Genomic DNA, 14817 nt, shown 5'->3' on the forward strand with positions numbered 1-14817 from the left:
ATTAAAACTCAGGTTCCTGGACTTCCAACATTACTAAGCCTCAATTCAAGAAGAAATAAGTCATCCATAGTAGAAATGAAGTAAAACTGTCTTTATACGTAGATGACATGCTTGTCTGGGTAGAAATATCTGATGGAATCCGCAAAAAGTTCCTAGAACTAAGAAGAAAGTTTCAGAATATATTCTTATATTCTGGTAGCAGAATATAAGATCAACATACAAAGATCAACTGTATTTCCATATACAACACACAATTGGAAGTTGAAATAATAATATATATATATTATTATAATACACACATATATAATATATATTATTATAATACACATAATAATATATATTAAATATATATTAAATAATATACATAAATATATGTGTATATATGACACACACACACACACTATTGACAACAGCATGAAAAATTTTGAAATGCTTGGGGATAAATCAAGCTAAAGATGTAAAAGATTTCTTCATTGGGGCACCTGGGTGTCTTAGTTTGTTAAGCATCTGATTCTTGGTTTTGACTCAGGTCATGGTCTCAGGGTCGTTAGATGGAGACCTGCATCAGGACTTGCGCTGAGCAGGGAGTCTGCTTAAAGAGTCTCTCCCTCTACCCCTTCCCCCACTCGCACTTGTTCTTTCTCTCTCAAATAAATATATCTTTAAACAGAGATTTCTGCATTAAAAACTACAAACCACTGCTGGGAGAAATAAAAGATGATCTAAATAATGGGAAGATATATCATATTCAAGCATTGGAAGTCTCAATATTACTAAAATGTCAATTCTCCCCAAATTAATCTATAAATTCAATGCAATCACTATAAAATTTTCAGCAGCCTTTTTTTAAAGGTAGAAATAGATAAATTCACTTTAAAATTCCTACTAAAATACAACAGACCAAAAATAGCCTTCTGAAAGAGAAGAACAAAATTGGAGAATTAATATTATCTAATCTCAAGACTTACATAAAGCTATGGCCTTTAAGACAGTGTGGTATTGCTGTAAATATAGAATAATGGAACAGAAGAGAGAGTCTAGAAAAAGACCCACACATTCATGGGCAATTGATTTTTTTTTTTAAGATTTTATTTATTTGACAGACAGAGACACAGCGAGAGAGAGAACACAAGCTTGGAGAGTGAGAGAGGGAGAAGCAGGCTTCCCGCCGAGCGGGGAGCCCAATGTGGGGCTCGAACCCAGGACCCCGGGATCATGACCCGAGCCGAAAGCAGACGCCTAACGACTGAGCCACCCAGGCTCCCCATGGGCAATTGATTTTTAACAAAGTTATAGAGGCAGTTCAGTAGAGACAGAATAGCCTTTTTAGGAAATGGTGCTAAAGTAATTGGATATTGTATGGAAAAAAATGAACTTGGACTCCATACCTTACTCCATACATAAAAATTAACTCAAAATGGACCATAGATCCAAGCATACAGTCTATTAAAAAATATGCAAAAGACTTGAGTAGACACCAAAGAAGATAAACAAAACAAAACAAAAAGCACATGAAAAGATGCTCAACATCATTTGTCATTAAGTAAATGTAAATTAAGACCATAATGAGATACCGAATCATACAAATTAGAATGGCTAAAAGTATAAAGAGTGGCCATACCAGGTGTTGGGAGGATGTGGGGGAACAGAAACTGCTACTGGGGATATAAAATGATAAAATGCTAAAAAACTGCTACTGGGGATGTAAAATGATAAAACCACTTTGAAAACAGCTTAGCGGTTTGTCAAAAGGTAAGTAAACATCTGCCAAATGACCTAGCCATTCCATTCTTATGCATTTATCCACGAGAAAAGAAAGCATATGCCCATATGAAGACTTGTACATGAATCCTTGGAGCAGCTTTCTTTTAAATAAAATTTTGAAACAACCTAAATGTCCACCAATAAATGAATGGTTAATGTGGTGGATATGTTTATTGTCTTGATGGTGGTGATGGTTTTACAGATGTATACATACGCCAAAACTTATCAAATGGCACGTTTTAAATATGTGCAGTTTATTGCATGACAATAATATATCAGTAAAGCTGTTACAAAAATAATTCAATTTAAGGCAGTTTCTCTTTCTAGATATTGTGGAGATTATAGGCATATAAAGAGAGTGAGGTTGGCAGGGCAAGTCACCGTCCAGCAATAGATGGCCCAATATGATTAAAGAAAGAAACTTGCGTGGAGGTGTGACCAGTGGAGTCTTTCCAAAGGAAAGATCCTTGGATTAGGCCTTGAAGGATGAGCAAGGATGTCAGCAAGTGGCATGAGAAGACAAAGGACCTCAAAGTTCTGCTACCTCCGACAACTTGTTCAATCTTGTGCTAATATCAATATCTCCTTCTGCATGTATATCATATAGCAGTTAAAAATACTTTATTTAACTTATTTTATTTACTTATTTATGTCCCACCTCCTACTAAAGTGATTTAGAGTGGCTTATAAAGATACATGCAATCTGAGATGTAAGGAAAATGGATGAAACACTTGGAATGCAGACAATACAATGAAGTTGGGCTAAGATTTTTCTACAAAGGATGTATCATAAGATTCTGAATCATAAATTGCTAGAAGGATCAAAATTTGGCTCTGTGCTTTATACAGACTGGAACAAATAGGGAAATGATTATTACAACCTCACTAAGCACTTGGTCTAGGTTACCTCATTGAACCCAGACCCTGCACAGTGGGGGTGTCTGTCCTCCCAATGGCAGAGCACAGAGATTTTTCTGAAGCTGTTGGGAGCTCTTGAATATGTGGAAGTATTTTCCTCTTCATCTGTTCTGCATAAAGGAGGAAATAGCTGTTGGATTTTAAGTGAAACTTCTCACTGAGAAGAGTCCAAGAAAAATTGGAAAAATCGGGAAACATGGAAATAAAAACTGAAGATACTGGAGAGGTAAAAAGACAGGAAGAAATACAGAGTCAAGACGTGGGAGATGGAAATCCAGTCAGTGCTGGGCTCGGCACTGGGGATGGCTTTTCCCTCAGGGAAGTCATCTAGGTTGAGAAAAGTTAAGGAAAGTTTGGGAGACTGAGAAGATGTGTAGAATTTAACACAAATTTACAGGATTGGGGCAACAACACTAGGCGCTCAGAGCCTGCTGAAGAGGGGCCCTACTAACTCCCTGCCAAGCTTGGGGTTGAGACCCCAAAGAGCCGCCCCTAGGAGTCATCGTATTCCATAGACTGGCCCTAACAGGGACAGAAAAATCAGTTTTGAATCATCTCAGTTTATTAAAGTAATCTGAGTAATTAAAGTAATCTGAGATAACTAATCCCCTACTCCCTTTCAGAAGCAAATATAAATCCACCTCAGAGGAAAATTATATTCTAAGTTTGAAATTATCTTTATAATTTTTCAAATACATTGTCTGGAAATGTTCAGAATAGGCAAACGCATAGAGACAGAAAATAAACCAGTGGTTTCCAGGGACTAAAGACAAGGGGAATGGGGAGTGACTGAGAATGGGTAGGAGGTTGCTTTTTGGGGTGATGAAAATGTTCTGGAATTAGATAACAGTGCTGGTTGCACAACTCTGGGAATATACCCAAAACCACTTTTAAAGGGTGAACTTTATGGTATGTGAATTATATATCAATAAAGCTATTGTTTTAAAAATAAACATGAAATAAAAACATTTTCAGATCAACAAACCTTAGCAGAAAGTACGAATAGTTATTTAAGGCGTGATGATTCCAGGACAAGGTGATCTGGCTTATTAGGAAATGACTCAGTTTTCATTTGCTTTCATTATAAATGTTAAAAAAGAGCTCACTCCACAAATTCTGGTCTTGAGGTTTTCATATAATATTCTCATATGACTTTTCTTGGGGCTGAACTATTACCATTTTTAAAAAAGATTTTATTTATTTATTTGACAGAGAGAGACACAGCGAGAGAGGGAACACAAGCAGGGGGAGTGGGAGAGGGAGAAGCAGGCTTCCCACTGAGCAGAGAGCCCGATGCGGGCCTCGATCCCAGGACCCCAGGAACATGACCTGAGCCGAAGGCAGACGCCCAATGACTGAGCCACCCAGGTGCCCCTGAACTATTATCATTTTAAAGCAACTTTGCAGACATCCTAAGAAACTGGGATTAGCCACAGTCTAGTCTACTGTTTTTCTATGGAGTACTATTAGAAGCGCTACTTTTATTCTTCCTAAATGGAAGAGCATATAGTTAAAGGGTAGGAAGTTATTTATAGCCATCTCAAACTCTTTTTATTAATAAAAGGCATTAAGTGTGTCATGGTAATATATAAAAATAATATTTAAATAAATATAAAAGTAATATTGTAGTAGCAGCTAACTCTTTCCTGTGCTTACTAATGTGTCAGGCTCTCTTTTCTAAAGTGTTTTGCATGTACTTTCTTGTTTAACCTTCACAAATACCTATGAGGTGCATTGTTCTTCTCACTCATAGAGGCGGGAAACTGAAGAACAGAGGAATTAAGAGACTTATCCAAGGTCACACAGCTAGTAAATTGCAGAGCGAGGAACCCAAACACGAAGTGTGACTCCATGGCTGCATGTTTTCCGGTTACTGTGCTCACTGCCCTTTGTGCACTCAGGCTTGGAGTCAGAATCCCAGGGTCAAGTCTAGGTAGCTCCATTTGCTGGCCCTATAAGCTTGGGCAAATCACAAAACTTCTCTTTGCCTTGGCTTTCTAATCCATGAAATGGAGATGATATTTGCTCTCTCCCACATGGTTTTCAAGAATATCAAATTGCAGAAGTACTTTGTAAGGTACAACACGACTGGCTGGTTTATTGGATTAGAGCTGAGACCTCCCTCTAACCCCCACCTCGCCAAAGAAATGATGAATTCCAGTCCCATGCTACCAGAAGTTGTCCCCAGACCAATTATCCTGGTAGGTGTCTCAGTATGTGGCCAAGAAGGGCTTGCAATATAAACTGGGAAAGCTGTTTCTCTGAACTCTGTAACACTTTGGGCCCAACATCCTATTAGGGGTGAATGAGACCTTGCAACATTTTTTTGGCTGGAGCAAACTGGCTCTGAGAACCTGGTGAGGAGAACCCCATTCTCACCATCCCTGGGGCAGCAGCTCGAGCTTATGGTAGCTGGCTCGGCCAGCCCTGATGGTACAGGCTGGTTCATGGACGTGCCTATGAAAGACACGCCTTTGAGAATTCTCAAAACGCTCTGGAGAGTGGGACTCTGTAAGAACCTGCTATGTTTGCATGAGTCTTTGGGACCACAGCACTTTGAGATATTTAATTTCTCATTTTTAATCAGAGGTTAATGAAACATGAACATCCAGATTATGCCATTCCAGGTTATTTTTATTACTATTTTATTGTGGGAAAGAGGAATTCACTCAACCAGGATTAAGCAATTAGATCCATTACATCTCCATTCTTGGAGGGCTCTCTCTTTGACCTGGGAAAAGGCATGGTGACTTTTCAAGGCAGGAAATACTCCACAGAGGGAAATACCCTCTCTTCATTTCCATGAGTAATACATTTTCTAAGAGGATATTTTTCGGAAGTTGAAGGCAGAATGGACAATGAGCTCCACCCACTGTTGCTGGAAGCAGCGACTCCTCATCACCAGTCCTTTGACTTTTGATGACTCCCTGGATTTGATCATGTATCTGTGGGTAAAGTCTGGAGATAAGGAACCACACACACAAAAATTTGGGTTTAAGAACACAAGTCATTTTGCATTTCAAGCATCATACGCAAGGCTTTTCAGGGACACAATCTCTAGTTTCTCATACTCTGGGGCAAGCTCAGACTTGCCTTTCTTTGTCTGTTTTAAAATCCATGTGGTAAGTAAGTAAGTATGTGGGAGAAGTGTGTGCGTGCATGTGTGTGTGTGTGTGTGTGTGTGTATGTGTGTGTGTGTGTTGTTGGCTTGTCCAAAGATTTTTACTGGCGCCTACCAGCAGAAGGGTCCTCTCCATCACTGCTGCCAGGAGCACAAGGCTCTCTCTTGCAGGCAGGCTTTCGGACTCCATCCATCTTGCATTCTGGAGCTGCTCTCCCATTGTGTGACTCCTAAATGACTGAGCAACCAGTTGCTGGATCCCAAAGTGGTGAGCATCATGCCAGACCTGCTGAGTGCATTGCTTGCATTGTACTTCAGGAGAAAGCAGTGCTTTCCATCAAAGAAGGATTTTTGGGAATCTCTGACTTATAATGAGTTGTCTAAATAGCATCTAGACTAACAGTTCTTCCTAAATTAGGGTCTAAATTCATTTCCTGAAGGTTGAAAGGATCTTTAAAGACATTTAAATTCTTCTTCCCTCTAACATTAACCAGGTTAGGCTAAGTTATGTTGCAGAAGTAAACAAAACCTTCATCTCCCTCAGTGGCTTAATAAAACAGAAGTGATTTCTCACTTATTTCACATATCCAAGACACGTTAACAAGAGGCTCTGCCTGTCATGGATACTCAGGGGCCCAGGCTGAAGGAACTACTTCTCTCCTATAATGCTGCCACCTCAACACGAGTGGGACATGAGAGAGCATGGAGAAGTATGCATGGCTTCTAATTCTTCCCCCCAAAATGACATGTTTCTTCCTCTTCAAAATAGTCACATGGCCCATTTAACTTCAATGGGACAGGGGAGTGTGATTTTCCCATGTCGTGGGAAGAGGTAAACTGCAAATGTAAGGAGCAACTGCAATGTCTGCCATACATTAAAGTGGGTGTCCAACCTAGAGTACATTCAGAGATTTAAAATCTTGACTCACGTGCTAAGATTAACTCAACAAAATGCAGATTTCAAATCACTCCGAATACTTTCATATTGAGTATCTTACTCACTCTTTATTTATTCAATAACATATTCTATGCTGAACAGTGTAAGGAAAAGAGAAGGTTATAATATCTATCCCTTTGCCCTCCCAAGATCTTAGTCCAGGAGAGGGAGGGGGAGGGAAGGGAGGGGAAGGGAAGGGGAGGGAAGGGAAGAGGAGGGGATTCAGTACTGCAAAAAAAGGTTCAAATTGCTACAGTGCTCAAGGGTGATAGAAATTCTTTGCAGCTTTTGGAAATGGTTTCAAGGAAGAGAAGAGCAGGTAAAATTTTTAATGAAAAGGTTGTAGGTGTTTGTTGGTTATGCCAATTATGCCAAATAGTTTAAAGATAAAAATAAAATTCTACTCAGCCTGTGCTCTTACTCCTTCAAAATAAGTATCCTTAACAGGGTGTGTTTGTGTGTGTGTGTGTGTGTGTTTGTGCACATGTATATGCATATGTATGCAATCCGCTTTTGACAGTCAACAATACATCATGACCATCTTTCTATGTCAAGGCAACAGGTGGTGGTTAGTGTTTCGCAGGTGGTAAGGACATCACAGATTATGCACAGAGGGGCAGAGGCAGGAGGTGGAGATGAGCAGCTCAGCTGGGCTGGGAGCACAATGTGCAGAGGTGTGGGGAAGAGATAAAGCTGGGAAAATGAACGGACCTAGTCTCAGAGACGGTGCATTTATTTCTAGGTCAGGGAATTTCAACAATTTTCAGTGAGCAATGGTGATTTATTCAAATTAAAAACAACTTTAAGAGAGATTCTATTTATTTATTTATTTGAGCATGATTTATTTATTTGAACATGATTGGGAGAGAGCGAGAATCCAAAATAGACTCCATGCTAAGCGCAGAGCCTGACACAGGGCTTGCTCCCACGACCGTGAGATCTTCACCTGAGCCAAAATCAAGAATCGGACTGAGCCACCCAGATGCCCCAAATTAAAAATAGCTTTTAAAGAAACTTGCATTTATACTCAACTTGTATAAATTTGAAGATGTATAAATGATGTATAAATTTCTTCATTTGTATAAATGAAGAAAAACTATAGAGGAGGAAAACATCCATTATCTTACCACTTAAAGATAATTCTGTTAACATCTTGGTATTTATAGTTCTCGATCATTTTCAACATATATGCCCACTGTTTTTGCTATAAAAATTGGATCATACTGCATATATCATTCTGTAACTGTTTTTATGCCTAAAATGTTATAATTTTTTAAGAATTTAAATATAAATTATTAGTAGCTGGACAGCATTCCATTATGTAGCTTTTACCCATAAATAATCAATTAAGAATCACACAAAAGTAAAACTCAGGTTAATTTACTTTATCTCCCCTTTAAGTGCATTCCATTTACGCAATTTTGAAATTAACAATTGATTAGAGAACAACCACGTTTACTGAACACCCGATAAGTAGACGGCTCTGTGCTAGGCACCGCTGGGATACAGAAACGGAAAAGAAGAGTGATGGGTGGGAGTGGGGAAGGGAGAGGGTTCTCACCAGAAACCAAAGATGATTTGGTGGGTGAGGAGCAGTACAATCGAGTTGTGCATTTAGAAGTTTCTTCTAGAGTAGTGTGCATTCTGTTTTAAAAAGAGATGAGACAAGAAGAATCCGTAAGACTCCTTCCTCTTTCTTCCCTTTCTTTCCCCCCTTCTTTTCATGCCTCTGTTCTTTCTCCCTCCTTTCCTTCCTTCCATTAAAAAAGGAAAATCTCCATTAGGAAAAGCAATCTGGGATATGTGAGAGACAGAGTGACACAGGAAAAAGGACCACAGTCCTGACTTGGATCTACTCAGGAGACTATAACTATCATTTTCCCCAGCCTGTATACTGTCAGGTATTTAAAATATTCATGTCTTTGGGACTCAAAGCTGGTGCCTTGCAGGTTGTGGGAGGGTACAGGAGCCTGATTCTGGGGAGCAGGGGCAGTTCTCAGAACTGGATGTCTCGTGTGGTTCTGTTTCCTGTGATCGGCCAAAAGCCTTTGCTTAGAAGGTGAGGACCATGGCTCTTCCCCTCACTTCTCCATTCCTGCCTGCAGCTCTGAGGGATCAGCAGCACCCTAGGTCCCTTGACATGCTCTTAAGTTGTATTTGAATTGCTATTCCCCGTTGGTTTCCATGAATCATTAAGCAAAAGAACAATCAGTGGTGGTCCCTCTTCTAGCAGCTTCCAGATCCTTCTTTCCCTCAGTCCCCTACAGTAGTTGTATGGCCATGGTATTTGTGAGGGTCACAGCGGTCTCAAGCAGGTGTCCTCCCTTTGTTTTTGCTTATAAACTCCAGCTCAGGCTTCAAGCCTCAGATCAAACATCATCTCTACTGCAAAGCCTCTTTACCCCTTTCAGCACTGTCCCAAAATGGGGGGAGATTCTGTCTTACCTCCACGTTCCCATGAACTCTATCTTCTGTTAAGGGCACCCAAGACACAGTGTGACAATTTATCTGTTTGCAAGTGTATCTCCACTTTACTGACGCATTAGAGCCCAGAAGACTGCATCTTAATTTATTTTTTGACAGCTTTATTGAGATAATAATTTACACACCATAGAGTTCACCTGTTTAAAGTGTACAATTTAATGGCTTTTAGAATGTTCATAGAGTGCATCACTGTAATCTAATTTTAGAACATTTTCTTAATGCCCCAAAAGAAAACTTGAACTCATTAGCAGTCATACCCATTCCTCCTACCCACCCAGACCCCTAACTCCAAGCCCTAGGCAACCACAATTCTATTTTCTGTCTGTATAGATTTGTCTTTTCTGGACATTTTTACATAAATGTTATTATAGTGATTCATTTTTTGGTATAGCTTCTTCTGGCACTCAGTAGTGCTTAGGAAATGTTTGTTCAGTAAATGAATGCACATCTGCACGATTGGAAAGTGGCACAGAAAGGGTGGTACAGGGCAAAGAATACTAGGCTAAAAACCAGAAGACCTGCACTCCAGTTCTGGTTCTGTCAATTATTTATGTGTCCGAGGGAAAATCATTTGACTCTTCTGACTCTCAGCTTTCTAATCTGCAAAGAAATAATATCTGTCCCCCTTACCTCAAAAAGGTTATGGTGTATATCAAATGGGAACATTTATTTGGAAGTGGTTTTTATATCTAAGAATGCTGTACAAATGTAAGAAGAATTTGTTTTTACTTTCATCTTTTGAAATGCCTGTAATAATAAATTACTTGTTACAACAACAACAGAAGAGACGGTAGGATGGCAGAGTGCCAGTCTAAGGGGGCCAACCAGTAGACACACATGTTTCATCTCTGCTCCTGGAAGGAGCTAAGACAGGGAAAGGCTGACAAAATACCCAGGTAACCCACATCTATTACTGCGTAAGTTCCTTAGCCAAATAGAGAGATAAAAATCATTTTTTTTATTATGTTATGTTCATCACGATAACAATCATTTTTAGGGTGAAGATTAAAGTCAGTTCGCTGGAAGAAAAAAATGATGTAACTTTATTTTCTCTCCTGGCTATCAGGAAATCCTAGTTAATGGGTTATTGCTTCTCTCCTGCAGGGTGTTTCCATCCGTCAGAAAGAGGGAGTATTCAGTTCTAAGAGTGAGTTCTTTATTGCTTCACCGAGAGTGCAGATGGGACCCTTCTCCATCCTGATTCAGTCCCTTTCTCTCCCTATAGATTTAGGGGGATTTACAGGAGATGTGGGGTAGAAGTAGATTTACTTCTGAAACATAAAACTGAAACTCTGTAGAGAGATATACATGGCAGGTGGTATGAGATTAACAGAGTAAACCTCCCAAATCTAATAAAGAATATTTTTTTGGGGGGGGGAAGTAGCCTTGTAAATCAAAGTTTATTCTCAGAGATTTTTCTCCCACCCAATATTTTTGTAAAGGAAATTCCCCCAAGTTCTGGGTGAGAGAGATTAGAAGAGCCTCTGGCCTTAGTCTAGTCTAGGATGGAGTTTGGGTAAAAATACGTGGATAGAGGCCGAAGGACCAGCTGCAATTTCTCCAACCTTTCAAAGTCAGAGACTCAGAGCTTGCCCAGGGGTGAGCCAGTGGAGTGGGCTGGGCCTTGCCCATCTGCTCCCTCCCAAGCTGCCATCTTGCTTTTTCCACTTCCCTGACCATGTGATCTGTCCACTGCCCCCTTCCCAGTAAGGGCTCCCTTCTTATCCATCTTTGGTGCTATCTCAGCTCTTTCCCCCACAGCCACTACTTTCCTCTAGCCCAGGATTTCTTAGCCTCAGCACTGTTGGCATTTGGGGTCCCATCATTCTTTGTGGTGAGGGGCTGTCCTGTGCACTGTAGGATGTTCAGCCACAGCCCTGGCCCATTCCACTCCATGTCCGAAGCACCTCCCACACTCCCCAGTTAAGATGCCCCAAAATGTCTCCAGACACTGTCAAATGTCCCCTGGGGACAAAATTGCCCCATTGAGAATCACTGCTCTAGTCCAACCACTTTGACTTGAAGCGCTTATTTGTTATGCATTCACCACGTGGAAGACACTGGGTTGTCCTTCACGTGTTTTATGCAGAACTCAAATTTTAATATACTTAAGAATCACCTTGGAGTTTCTTCAAATGCACATTCTGGTTCAGTAGTTTGGGGGGAAGGGTTTGAGATTCTGCATTTCTAATGAGCTCCCAGATATTGCTGTTGCTGCTGGTCCACAGACCACACTTTGAGTAACAGGCTCTATGTCATTGTGTCCTTGTGAGACTTTGGGACTTGACTTTATAGGTAAGAAAGCTGAGACACAGACAGCTCATAGGCGACTCAATCACGTTTTGAACCCAAGTCTGCCTGGGCGCAAGGCTTGTGCTTCTAACCGGCAAGCTCAGCTGACGTTGGGCCAAGGTCCTTGAGTTCTCTCCTTGCCCTCTCTTCCCAGGTAATCGTGCTGTGTTAAGCTTAGGCACATGTTTGCCTGGAATATCCATATTATATTATGCCTTCCTTAGACAGAATGAGCTGCTCGTGACCCCGGGTGGGTATCCTGGAACCAACGAGCTCTATCCATGACCTCATGCCTCTGTTCTAGCCTGCCCTGCAACAGCTCATCCCTCCTGCCCCCTTGCCTGTCAGTAGACAAGTTGTCTAGCACTGCAGCTGCCCTGGGGCTCACTTTCTCTCTCAGCTTCCTGCCTCAGCTGTCTGTCTTTCCAGTCCTCTCCTGCCTCCCCCTTGTCTACTGCTGCTACATTCTTACTTTGTGTTCTTTTTATCTCATGAATGCCTCTGGGCACCTTCTTCCCGTATTAGTTAGGGACTTTTAGTAATGCCCTGGATCCTGAAGGGGGAGGAAAGGGTGTGGTGTGGGCTCCTGCCGGGGACTGGAGAGCAAGATGTAGGTCCTCCAGGAGCGAAGGACTCAAGCTTGGCCCTCATACAGGCGGCGGCCGCAGACCAGGCTTCTGGCCGGGGACTGCAGCAAGTATTTTGTCTGTTTAAGGAAATAAAGGCCATCGAATGTGTGATGAGGGGAAGGGGTGCTGGTGCCAGAGAGACTGGGAAGGGTCTGCCAGTCGGAGAGATTGGGAAGGGCCAATTCCTTCCAAGGTCCCCTGTTCTTCCTTCTCCACTGAGCTGGGGAAAATGATCCCACTCCTCACATCACATTCTACTCCCATGTCTCTTGCCTGAGCCCAGATGTTTGTGCAGGAAGGTAATTCAGAGCAGGGCTCAGCAGCCTCTCTCTGCAAAGGGCAGAGAGTAAATATTTTGGGCTTTGTGGGCCATACGGTCTCAGCCATAACTGCTGGTCTCCATCATTGTAGCATAAAAGCAGCCATAGACAATATGTAAACAAACTGGGTGCGGCTGTGTCCCAATAAAATTTTATTCATGGACACTGAAATTTGAATTTCATGTACTTCTCATTTTTTGATTTTTTTTTTCATTTTTTTGGTTTTTTTTTTTTTAGTCATTAACAAATGTAAAAACCATTCTTAGGTCACAGGGTAAACCATTCTTAGCTTATTCTTGGCCTGTAGTTTGTCAATCCCTGATTCAGGATCTGGCGTTTCCCACTATGTGTCCTGGGGACATGGTCAAATACTCATGGGAAATGCTGCATTAAACAAAGTCAAACACATGTCCCCACCCCTGGCCCTCATGGGACTTCTCAGTCTTCATTATTCTCAGGAGTGTTACACGTTCCCAAGAGGGGCTGGCATGAGCCAGCCTTCTGGAATCTACTGACTGGGAAGTCTCTTGTCCCTCAGGATCAGGTTCTGTACAACGTGCTTTGGGAGCATGGTTCAGGCCTACCCTTCATTTTATACACAGGGCAACCGAAGCCTGAGCAGCTTGCTAGCTGGGCATATGGGTGGGTGTCTTCACCTTGGCTGCTGACATGCTGCATCCCCTGGGTGATCCTGGGCCAAACAGCACAGGCTGAGGCTAGCCTGCCTGCCAGGACACCAGGGCCCCTCAGCTTTCCAGGCCTGGTCATGCACACACTGCCTTATTCTTCCTGAACCTGAGACAGGGCGTTTGATGGCTGCATGTGAGGAAATACTCAAAAATCCCTGGCCCTGAGCCATCATAGAAGTATGGGTGGGCTATCCTGAGTCTCCAGGTCACTGTCCCGTCATTAATAGGGCATAATTATTGAATGATTTTGGAGCAAGGAGACTGGGGTACTCTGTACAGCAAAAATGTATTCACATGTGTATAGAGTTTACAAAGCACTGTGTCATTTTCCCATTTGCTCCTTGCACCTGCCCTTTGGGGGAAGTGGGGCGGTTTTCTGTTTGTTTGTTTTCATTTTATAGATGCAGAAGCTGAGCCTCAGGGTAGCTGGGAGACTTGCCTCTGGTCACAGAGCTGGTGGCATAGCCAGAACTCAGCTCAAGGCCTCAGCTCACCTCAGCTCACCATTGCCCCATTGTCTTCAAGTGAAGGGTGAGTAGGCAGTGAAGTAATTCTCTAGGAAAGCATGACCAATTTCCCTTTCTCCACCTCCCCCTCTCCCTCTGCCCCTCCCCCCCGTCCCCATATATATATGATCTCCACAAAGCCTTGCTAGCCTGCACATCTTTACTTTTGAAACAGCTTTCATTGCTGGGAGAAGAACCTTGCACCCATGGTTACACCCCTGATCAGTGAATGGTGAAGGTGCCTGTCCAACTTGCCCCTCCATAAACAGGAGCCAGCCACCCCTGAACAGCAAGCCCTCAAGCATCCCTTGCAGGACCTGAGGTGAGTGATGGGAGATGCAGGAGTACTTTGCTTCGAAGCACTGGCCCGCTTCCTCATCGGGAACTGGAGCCAGGGGGATGGATGAGGAGCTGCATTCTCCACTTTAACACCAAGAAGGATCTGGGCTGGACAGAAGGAAGGCTGGAAGGATTATGAGGCCCAGGGATGCATTTTCAAGAGAGGCTGCAAAGGCTGTGGCGTTTGAAGGAACAGAATGAAAAGGCTCTGAGGGAGACAGTGAGGCACTGAGCTACGTGACTGAGGCTATTGGGTTCTCATCCTGCACCCTCTGGCCTATGTGTTGGCAGTCATTCCGGGGACAGGTCTTCTCCCACCTTCCTGCCCAGGCTAGGGCTGGAAATGAGTGGCTTCGGGTGTGAGACCAGTGCCCAGAGTGAGACAGGTCTTAAATGTTTGTGGACCGGAGGGAGGGAGGAAGGAAGGAAGGAAGCAAGGAAGGAAAGCAAAGGGCAAAGAAAGCAGGGAGAAGGAACTCTCTGCACGTGGGTGTGACAAACAGGTAATGGGTTACGGTCCCCAAGCTTGGGGCCCCTTCAGACAGTCATCCACTGGTGCTTTAGTGGGAGGTTTTAAAGGTGATTCACCTGGAAATCTGATTCCTCCCTCTTGTTCAGTTACCTGAAAAGTTAATTCTTCGAGTCAGGGGTGAGTTGGTCAGTTGAGGTGGCAGAGTACTGTCTGGGCCCCTCCCAGTGGGTCAGGACTAATCCCTGGGCTCCCTCATGATGAGGAGTCAGGATGGTCTTCTCCTGGGGGAGGAGAAAAGACCTGCCCAAGGGCGGAGCTCAGAGAAGCAAATGCCTAATTAAGGTCC

Source organism: Eumetopias jubatus, unplaced genomic scaffold, assembly GCF_037043125.1.
Source record: "Eumetopias jubatus isolate StellerSeaLion01/CBP00866 unplaced genomic scaffold, mEumJub1_p1.0 scaffold_12, whole genome shotgun sequence".
NCBI lineage: Eukaryota > Metazoa > Chordata > Mammalia > Carnivora > Otariidae > Eumetopias > Eumetopias jubatus.